Below are 11,008 nucleotides of genomic sequence, written 5' to 3'. Positions count from 1 at the left end.
TTTCCTCCCATCCCTTTTCAAAGCCACGGTTTCCTCCGTCTTTATAATAACGTGCTCACTATTGGTAATCGCTGGCCCCAGGATCCCCTGCTTGTTTTCTGGCTGGGGTATTGAGACCAGCCTCTAGCCCCTGAAGAAACGATAGAGGTGTAGGCAGAGGGCAGGAAAGGCCCGGGCCACTCAGCCGTGTGAGCTCCTGTGCGTGGTGGAGCATGGGGGCGGCGGCAGAGAGGCCTGTGAGCAGCAGCCCCCATCCCTGGCTGAGACTTGTCACGAACGTCTCTTGCCCTTGGCCGCCTTCCTTCTCCTCAAATCCAGAGGTGTTCCAGCTGGTCCCTTTTACCTCTGTTCTCTGTGCACAGTATATCCTTCTCTCTCCCTGTGTGAGCATCTTGGCTACTTTGTAAACCTCAGATTTGGGGAGAACCACAGAAGTCAGTGAATCTTCAGAGGGACTGCTCTGGCAAGAGTGGATGATCTAGGGCTGCCTTCTCCTCCCGCAGTTGTTCTGTCTGCTCAGGTACCTGGTGTCACAGCAGCCAGGGGACACCTGGTGGTTTTCTGACACACGCCTGGCCGAGTGAGTTGATTCTCACCCATGGATGTCACACTGTGCCTGGAGTCGAGCAGCAGAGTTTGGAAAGGAAGTTATGACCAAGTGAAAACTCTGATTATGCTGTTCATCCGTAACAGTAGATGAACTTTAATTCATACATTGTCTGTATGAATAAGGATGGATAAATTAGAGCTATACCCATCATTCATTATGTTAAGAAATTTAAAAATAATTATGAAATGCTTTACTAATCATTTGTTTTTACTTGTATTTTTCTGCTTATTAGACTAATATATGCTCATTAAAAAATGTGTGTGTGTCTATATATATGAAGTGTAAGTGCTCATCCCCACCTCTTGGGGATCACCATTGCTAGCAGCTTGGTGAACATGCAGTATACTGCCATCTGTTTGCACATATCAACCCACTTTTCTTTTACAAAAATGTGAACATTCTACTCACGCTCTTGCGCGACCTGCCTTTTCACTTACCCGTGTGTCTTGGACATGTGACATGGATGTGCCTCACTCTCAACAAGCATCATTCCAGCGTGTAGCCGCCCCAGCATTACATCATGGCTCCTAGCGATAGGCACATGGGGGCTTCCACTGTGTTGTTGCCCACGGTGAAAATACCAGTCCCGCTCCTCTCTGAGCCCAGCTGAGACTCACTCAGGATGTATACCTGGAAGTAGAGTTGTTGGGTCAGAGTGGGGACCCTTAACATTTGAACACATTGTTAATATAGCCTGCCGAAAAGTTTTTACCAATTTATGTTACTGCAGTGATAACAAAGATACTTATTACGTGCTTACCAACCCCCTCTGTTATCAATTTTTAAAACTGCCAGTCTGGGTAGCAAAAATAGATTATATAACTGTCTTTTTTTGTTTTTTTTTTAATTTAGTAATGTTTGGCAAATTTTCAGTTTATTGGTATTTGTATTTTCTGTTTTGGTGTGCTGCCCATTCGTATCTCACCATTTTGCTACTGGCTTGTTAGTCCTCATTGAATTTTAGCCACCTTTCTATTTTAGGGAAATTAGACTGTCTTGAGTGGTGGACGTTTTCCTAGTTTGTCTTTACAAAATCATTTTTTCTTAATACTGCACAAAAGTTTAATATTGGTCAGAATGGCCATCATTAAAAAGTCTACAAACAATAAATGCTCGAGAGGGTGTGGAGAAAAGGGAACCCTCTTGCACTGTTGGTGGTAATGTAAACTGATACAGCCACTATGGAGAACAGTATGGAGGTTCCTTAAAAAAACTAAAAAAAAGAACTACCATAAGACCCAGCAATCGCATTACTGGGCATATGCCCGGAGAAAACCATAATTCAAAGAGTCATGTACCACAATGTTCACTGCAGCACTATTTACAATAGGCAGGACACGGAAGCAACCTAAGTGTCCATCGACAGATGAATGAATAAAGAAGATGTGGCACATATATACAATGGAATATTACTCAGCCATAAAAAGAAACAAAATTGAGTTATTTGTAGTGAGGTGGATGAACCTAGAGTCTGTCATACTGAGTGAAGTAAGTCAGAAAGAGAAAAATACTGTATGCTAACATATATATGGAATCTAAACAAAAAAAAATTGATTCTGAAGAACCTAGGGGCAGGACAGGAATAAAGACACAGACGTAGAGAATGGACTTGAGGACACGGGGAGGGAGAAGGGTAAGCTGGGATGAAATGAGAGCGTGGCATGGACATATGTACACTACCAAATGTAAAACAGCTAGTGGGAAGCAGCAGCATAGCACAGGGAGATCAGCTTGGTGCTGTGTGACCACCTAGAGGAGTGGGATAGGGAGGGTGGGAGGGAGGCAAGAGGGAGGAGATATGGGGATATATGCGTACGTATAGCTGATTCACTTTGTTATACAGAAGAAACTAGCACACCATTGTAAAGCAATTATACTCCAATAAAGATGTTAAACAAAAAAAAAAAGAAAAAGTTTAATATTGCTCAGACTTCATTATTAAGAAATCTGGATTTCATGTCATGGCTAGAAAACCTTTCCTCATCTCAGTATTATAAATTATTTACTCATGTTTTTGTATGTTTTGAAGTGTCGTTTTGCCCGCCTGATTTGCTGTGAGCAATTACGGTTACCTCCGGGTGAGTGGGTGTGTGGGCTGGAGCCGAGACTGAGCGACAGGGTCCAGCTGGGATCGGATGTGAGAGAAAGTGAGACTGAGTGTCCTGGGGGTGCAGCAGGTACGGTGACTGCAGGTGTGTCAGGGGCGCATGCAAGCCACTGGTGCGGGAAGGGGTTCTGAGAAGAAAAGTGGGAGCGAGAAGTGGAGCAAGTTTCCAGAAAGGCCGGGGACAAGGCGAGGGCAGGTAGAGAGGAAGCAGTGCGAGGGGTGCTCAGAAGGGAGACAGGCAAAGAGGGAGAGGAGGTCGTGTGCAGTGCCAGCATTCCAGATAAGTGACACCCACTTTGACCCCAAAACACAACAGTGATATAGAAAACGTAAAACTAGAAAACAAAACATACCGCCCAACCTGAAAAATGAGATGAATACTTCTGTGGACCAGTAACGGGGAAAAATGCAAAGCTGTGAGCAGGGCTGAAGCCAAAGCTTGCTGGACTCCCGTCCGGGGACTGAGCAGCTGCAGGTTGTTAGGTCCCGCTCAGCAGAGGGGCCGGGAAGCGAAGCGCTGCACACAAGACCAGAACTCCAGGCAGCCTCGCCGCTTGGAGGGCACTGGATTGGCGCTTCGCCTGCACGCCAGCTGGACAGAGACTTTCATCAAGATGCAGGCCCAGAAAGGAGACAGGAGGATGCGGATCCCCACTGCAACCGGTAACCCACACCATCTCTGCCTGCCTGGTCTGATATCCTCTGATCTCACTAAATCAGCACACCTGGCTCTAGAATAAGGGCGAGAGGGGCGGGGAGCTGGATGGAGCCAATTCCTAAATCCACTGGTGGGGTTTCCCTGGTGGCGCAGTGGTTAAGAATCCGCCTGCCAATGCAGGGTACATGGGTTCAAGCCCTGGTCCGGGAAGATCCCACATACCGCGGAGCAGCTAAGCCCCTGAGCCACAACTACCGAGCCTGTGGTCTAGAGCCCGCGAGCTACAACTACTGAGCCTGCGCGCCTAGAGCCCATGCTCTGCAACAAGAGAAGCCACCGCAATGAGAAGCCTGCGCACCGCAACGAAGAGTAGCCTCCGCTCACTGCAACTAGAGAAAGCCCGCACGCAGCAATGAAGACCCAATGCAGCCAAAAATAAATAAATAAATAAATTTTAAAAAGCAAACCCATCTGTGGATTGTGGGGAGAGAAGAAACTGAATGCAAAGCAAGACGCAAACAATAGAAGGAAGGCGGGGAGGGGCAAGATAGGGGTATGGGATTAAGAGATACAAACTACTAGGTATAACATAAATAAGCAGCCAGGATATACTGTACAGCACAGGGAAATACAGCCCTTATTTTTTAATAACTTTAAATGGAGTACGATTTATAAAAACATTGAATCACTGTGTTGTACACCTGAAACTAATATTGTAAATCAACTATACTTCAAAAAAAAAAGGTATCAAATTCACCCCAAATAAAATTTATTTTATGGAATGGCCTCATAAAACGCTTAAAGTATGTTTGGATGCTCAAAGAGAAAGCGCAATGATTACATTTCACTGAAAAGAGCAAGAAACTATGAAGTAAATTTGGACAAGAGCAGTGGTGTGCTGAAACTCACACAAGCTGGCTGGTAAATCACTGGCAGATTGAAACTGGCTGTGCTGGGAATATTTATACCACAGAAATCAGCAACACTATAAATCAGGGGTTTTAGTTTGTTTTCAGAGACAGTTTACCAGCATACCACTGGGCAGAAATAAAACAAGATTAGAAATTTTAGAAATGAGAAAGTTAGTCATTGAAATAAACTCAATAAATGGGAATCTCAGATTTTAAATCCTAATTATACTCTCATTTTAAGGACAAGAATAAGAGCACAACCAAATTTCAGCAGATTCACACAATAAAACTATTTCTTGCTCCCATAAACTCTAAACTGGATGTTCCTGATTGGTTGGCTCTTCTGGACACTTTCCCCTCTTTCCATTGAAAAGAGTGGGTTTTTTTTTTAATAGAATTGATTTTTTTAGAACAGTTTTAAGTTTATAGAAAGAAAAGCCAAAGTTACCTCATAGCAAAAGAAGGATTGAACTCAGATCCTTCTGAATGCAGACACCATATGTTCTTTCTACTTCACCAAGCCTTCTCCCTGCAGAGAAGCCATGTTGCCAGAAAGAGCCTGTATTATTCTCAGGAGCAGAAACAGTTGTTAGATGAAAGGTGTTGTTTCTATATTCTCGGGGAGCAGGCTGGTCGTGATACCCACAGTTCAGCGAGTATAAGGGGAGGGACCATCTTGCATTTTTGTGCATTAGTTGTCACACAGACAAACTTACCGCAGAAGCTGTGATTTTTCTGGAAGGGTAGTGAGAAGGAGCTTTGGTTCCTAATTCACTCAGAAAGAAATAATTTGATTTTTTGAAGTGTTTTAGGATTTCACCCTTCCCCTCACCAAGCCAGGAATGATGTTTTCCTACTTTGCCAAATATGTCCTTGCCTGCTGAATGGCAGCCCTCAGCCGTTCATTCCTCTGATGGGTAAAATATTTAATTGCTTCCTGCCCTTCCTCTAGCATCCAGCCAGAGTGCCAGCCAAGTGTGTATCCACCACCCCTGGTCAGGCCATAAATCTAAGTGTTTCTCTCCAAAGAGCCCTCTGTGTTCAGACTGTATTACTGCTCACTCAAACATGGTGCCTCTCCCAGAGGAACACACATCCCTGCTAGACTGAGGCATGGACAGGGGACTTCTCTGACATCAAGGAAATGTGAACTTCTTGACAGAAGCATTCAGAGCCAGCCTGTGGCTCACCAGATACTCTTTTCCTGGCCCTGAAACAACAGATCCACCACAGACGGCACTCCTTTCTGTCTGGGTCCCTGAGTGACCATGAAGAACACAGCCCATGATGGGAAAGTGGCTTGAGTGAGAAACAAACTTTGTTGTTTTAAGCCACTGCGAGTTTGAAGGGTGTTTGTTACTGTAGCACAACCTAGCTTATCCTGACCACCCTCCCTGCCTTGGAACAGCTGGTTCCCTGTCCAGTCACCCTAAGGTCAACCCATATCATAGATATGCTCCATCTCGGTACACAAAATTCCCAAGCAGCTTCTGGATCCACTACTTCAGAGAACAGAACAATTTCCAATTCCCAATTATTTTAAAAGCCTCCATCATGACAGAGAGGGGTTAAATAAACAACCACAAAAAATCAGCTCTGTAGAGACAGAGGAAAACAGAGGAAGAAAAAGGTGTCTGCTAGTATGCGATTAAACACCACACTTACCTAACTTTCCTTTCCAAGAGCTCACTGAATTTATAGGGAAGGAAGGAAAAAGGTATAAACTCACATGGACAAATAAAATGGAAGCAGTTACATTGGAAGAGGGAATTTAACAAAATGTTTGGAATACACAGAAAAATGAATGAAAAAGCTCCAATTTTTAGTAATACAGGGAACTATATAGAGCATGAAAAAAATTCCAATCCAAAAACCAGCTACAAAGCTGATAATATTCTGTTTGAATATATCAAAGAACTACTACTTTTAGGGTTTTATTTTTAACATTTAGCTCTGACTCACTTGGCATTTTGGTGAATGGTTTAGGCTATGGATCTAATTTTATCTTTTTCCAGATGGTTATCTAGTTATCCCAATAAAATTTATTTAAATATCCATCTTTTCCTAAGTGATTTGAGAGGCCATCTCTATTATAAACCAAATTTCCATGCGGACTTGGGTCTAGGTAATCAGACTAATGAAAGAGAATTGAGTATCCAGAAATATTCAAGTGAATATGGAATGTCAGGGCGGTGGTCACCTTCAGGGGAAGGAAGGGGGCTGTGCTTGGCAAGGAAGATGGAATAGGGAGGCCTCTGGGGTGCTTGCACAACCTGAGTGGTGGCTACATGAGTGTTCATATTAAAATAATTCATTAAGGAACCGCCATAGTGTTTTTCATAGTGGCTGCATCAATTTCAGATTCCCCCAACAAGGCACAAGGGTTCTCTTTGTTCCACATCCTCACCAGCGCTTGTTATCTCTTGTCTTTCTGATAACAGCTGTTCTAACAGAAGTGTGGTGATATCTCATTATGGCTTTGATTTGCATTTCCCTGATGATTAAAGATGTTGCATATCTTTTCATGTACCTGGTAACCATCTGTATGTCTTCACTGGAGAAATGTCTATTCATATCTGCCCATTTTTTAATCAGATTGGTTTTTTTTGCTATTGAGTTATATGAGTTCTTTATATATTTTGGTTTCAGGTTTTACATTTAAGTCTAATCCATTTGCAGTTAATTTTTTTGAGTGGTGTGAGATAGGGGTCCAGTTTCATTCTTTTGCATGTGCATATAGAACTACCATATGATCCAACAATTCCACTTCTGGGTACACATCCAAAAGAATAAAATCACTGTCTTGAAGAGACATCTGCACCCCCATGTTCACTGCAGCATTATTTACAATAGCCAAGACGTGGAAATAACCTAAATGTCCATCAACAGATGAATGAATAAAGAAAATGTCGTGCATATATACACAATGGAATATTATTCAGCCATAAAAAAGGAAATCCTGCCTTTTGCAACAACATGGATGGACATTGAGGGCATTATGCTAACTGAAATAAGTCAGATGGAGAAAGACAAATACTGTATGATCTCACTTTTATATGGAACCTAAAAAAACTAAATTCACAGAAACAGAGAGCAGATTGGTGCTTGCCAGGGTGGGGGAATGGGTGAAGGTGGTCAAAAGGTATAAACTTCTAGTTACAAGATAAATAAGCTCTGGGGATGTAATGTACAGCGTGGTGATTATAGTTAACAATATTGTACTGTATGTTTGAAAGTTGCTAAGAGAGTAGATTTTGAAAGTTCTCATCACACACACAAATATTTTAACTATATGATGTGATGTGTTAACTAATCTTATTGTGGTAATCATTTTGCAATATACACACACATAAAATCACTATGTGTATACCTTACATACATATATAACTTTCTATGTCAATTGTATCTCAATAAAGCTGGAAAAATAAACTTCTAGCTTTTCCAATTCTTCCATATAACATGTTCAATCACCTCTTTTTTCTTCAGTCCATTTTGATATCCAAATGGCAGTGGAAATTGCTTTTCCTTTATCACAGGAATTATATAATTCTATCTATTTATAATCTATAATCTATATGTATTATATAATATGCCATCTTTGCTTTACGAAATAAATGTCCATTATGGAGCTTTTAAAAAATAATAATTCATGAAGCTATATATTTTTGTACATTTATTCTTATGCTCTTTTCTGTTTATGCATTATATCCCACAACAAAAATAGTTTTAAAAAATTAATTTAAAAATGTATTAGTCGGGGGGCTTCCCTGGTGGCGCAGTGGTTGAGAATCCACCTGCCAATGCAGGGGACACGGGTTCGATACCTGGTCCGGGAAGATCACACATGCCGCTGAGCAACTAAGCCCATGTGCCACAACTACTGAGCCTGTGCTCTAGAGCCCGTGAGCCACAACTACTGAGCCCGCATGCCGCAACTACTGAAGCCCGCATGCCTAGAGCCCATGCTCCGCAATGAGAAGCCACCACAACGAGAAGCCCACGCACTGCAACGAAGAGTTGCCCCGCTCGCAGCAACTAGAGAAAGCCCGCGCGCAGCAGTGAAGACCCAACACAGCCAAAAATAAATAAATAAAATAAATAAATTTATATTAAAAAAAATGTATTAGTCGGGACTTCCCTGGTGGCTCAGTGGTTAAGAATCCAACTGCCAATGCAGGGTACACGGGTTCGATCCCTGGTCCAGGAAGATCCCACATGCGGTGGAGCAACTAAGCCCGTGCACCACAACTACTAAGCCTGTGCTCTAGAGCCCGTGAGCCACAACTACTGAGCCTGCGCTCTAGAGCCCGCATGCTGCAACTACTGAGCCCACATGCCGCATCTACTGAAGCCCATGCGCTCTAGAGCCCATGCTCTGCAACAAGAGAAGCCACTGTAATGAGAAGGCTGTGCATTGCAACGAAGAGTAGTGCCCACTTGCTGCAACTAGAGAAAGCGTGCACGCAGCAACGAAGACCCAACGCAGCCAAAAAACAAAAATTTAAAAAAACCCATCATTTCAAAACAATGTCTTTAAAAAAAAAATGTATTAGTCATGCACCCCTATGCTTCAGAGCAGCACTATTTACAATAGCCAAGACCTGGAAACAACCTAAATGTCCATCGACAGATGAATGGATAAAGAAAATGTGGTACATATATACAGTGGAATATTACTCAGCCACGAAAAAGAATGAAATAATGTCATTTGCAGCAACATGGATGCAACCAGAGATTATCATACTAAGTAAATCAGAAAGAGCAAGACAAATACCGTATGATATCACTTATATGTGGAATCTACAATGCGACACAAATGAACATATCTACGAAACAGAAACAGACTCACAGACGTAGAGAACAGACTTGTGGTTGCCAAGGGGGAGGTGGGGTGGGAAGAAGGAAGGATTGGGAGTTTGGGATTAGCAGATACAAACTATTATATATATAGAATGGATAAACAGCAAGGTCCTACTGTATAGTACAGGGAACTATATTCAATATCCTGTGATAAATCATAATGGAAAAGAATATGAACAGGAATATATATGTAGGGCTTCCCTGGTGGTGCAGTGGTTGAGAATCCGCCTGCCAATGCAGGGGACACAGGTTCGAGCCCTGGTCTGGGAAGATCCCGCATGCTGCGGAGCAACTAAGCCCGTGTGCCACAACTACTGAGCCCACGTGCCTAGAGCCCGTGCTCCGCAACGAGAAGCCCGCGCACTGCAATGAAGAGTAGCCCCCGCTCACTGCAACTAGAGAAAGCCCACGCACAGCAACAAAGACCCAAAAGCAGCCAAAAAAAATAAATAAATAAAAATAAAAAGAATATATATGTACAACTGAATCACTTTGCTGTATAGCAGAAATTAACACAATATTGTAAATCAACTATACTTCAATAAAATTTTTTTAAAATGTAGTAGCGATTGAGGCACCATCTTTAAAGAATTCTGGTGGCTGTTATGTGAGGGTCAGAAAAGAATGGATCTCAGCCTGACAAAGACGAGAAAGCCATGCCTCCCTACCTGACCCAGGGAGGCACATTTACCACAACAATCCAGTTTGGCAATTAGAGTTCTGACCTATAAGCATTTGGGGCAAGTTAATCGACCATTAAGGTCCCCAGAAGTAAAACAGATGCTGGGCAGCCTACTAAGGTACTGCTTGATGTGTATGGGAGGGAACATTCTAGGAGTGCCGAGAAGAAACCTGAGTCACAGGGATGGGAATTTTTGGCTTCTTACCCAGTTCCCAGACCTAATCAGGTCACACACCTGGAGCCTTTTTCAAGGCAATCTCAGGGTCCTTTGAGGAACTATTCTCTGATGTAGCAGGTATGTAGTGTGGCTCTTCCCCTAAGCTTTTCCAGAGGAACCTATTTCCTGGAGTGACAGGGCACTGGGGAAAGGGAAATACCCAGACCATCAGGAGTTATCAGACACTGGCTCTGAGACCCAAATGCCAATGCAGTCCACCTTATTATGAGAGTTGGAGCTTACTATGGCTAATGATAGATGGAGCTCTGGTCCAAGTCCATTTAATGGTGGGTCCAATGAGACCACAGACCTATTTTAAGGTAATTTCCTTAGTTCCAAAAGGAAAGAGAGATATTTACTACCTGGCAAAATCACCATATTGGCAACCAGACCTGTGCAGGGAAGGTGATTATGATGGGATGGGCCTAATAGAAGTCCCTGGAACTATCTCCAACATGGTAAGTAAAACTCAATACCACATTCCAGCAGGATTTGCAGAGATTGGTGCTGCCATCCAAATTGAGTTATGGAAGGGTGGGTGACTTCTTCCTCGTTTCATTCACTCACCATCTGAATCATGGAGAATGACAGTAGTTTACTGCAAAGGTAAACAAGTGGCAATGTTAACGTAACCTGTGGTTCCAGATGTGATATCTTTGCTGCATCAAAGCAACACAGTCCTTGGCCAACATTAAAAAAAAAAGACACATGATTTGGCGAGACTCTTGATTCTGGAGGTAACAGGTACAACATCTGGAGTGCTGCTCCCACAAAGCGTGGTGACCCACAACCCATAAGACTGGGGCCCAGATAAGAAACAGTTCTCGGAAGCCCAGGCTATGTGCACGTCATCCGGACGCTGGACCTTATCACTCAGCCAACCAAATGCTATTGGAGAGTGTCTGTGGCAAAGAGAGATGTCATATGGAGCCTATGTCAACTCCAAATAAGAGAATTACAGCC

General features: G+C 42.9%; 1 protein-coding gene across 8 annotated transcripts in view; it reads right to left on the bottom strand.

The window, feature by feature from the left end:
• The window catches only part of ST3GAL2 (ST3 beta-galactoside alpha-2,3-sialyltransferase 2), a 64,883-nt gene that overhangs the window by 7,402 nt on the left and 46,473 nt on the right, over nucleotides 1-11,008 (bottom strand). For 2 of the 8 annotated variants that reach the window (XR_005017365.1, XR_005017363.1), the window contains exons 8-10: nucleotides 10,522-10,643; nucleotides 4,735-4,815; nucleotides 1,048-1,240 (exon numbers count right to left, since the gene is read on the bottom strand). The gene's annotated coding sequence lies outside the window, so the exon portion shown is untranslated. Of the gene's footprint in view, nucleotides 1-113; nucleotides 1,241-4,734; nucleotides 4,816-10,521; nucleotides 10,644-11,008 lie in introns of those variants that run through there. The other 6 variants (XR_005017362.1, XR_005017367.1, XR_005017368.1 and 3 more) reach the window with 5 other exon arrangements.

This window comes from Balaenoptera musculus, chromosome 19 (assembly GCF_009873245.2).
Source record: "Balaenoptera musculus isolate JJ_BM4_2016_0621 chromosome 19, mBalMus1.pri.v3, whole genome shotgun sequence".
Classification (NCBI taxonomy): Eukaryota; Metazoa; Chordata; class Mammalia; order Artiodactyla; family Balaenopteridae; genus Balaenoptera; species Balaenoptera musculus.
The sequence above is the reverse complement of the archived record's forward strand: the minus strand, read 5'-3'. Positions and strand labels throughout refer to the sequence as shown.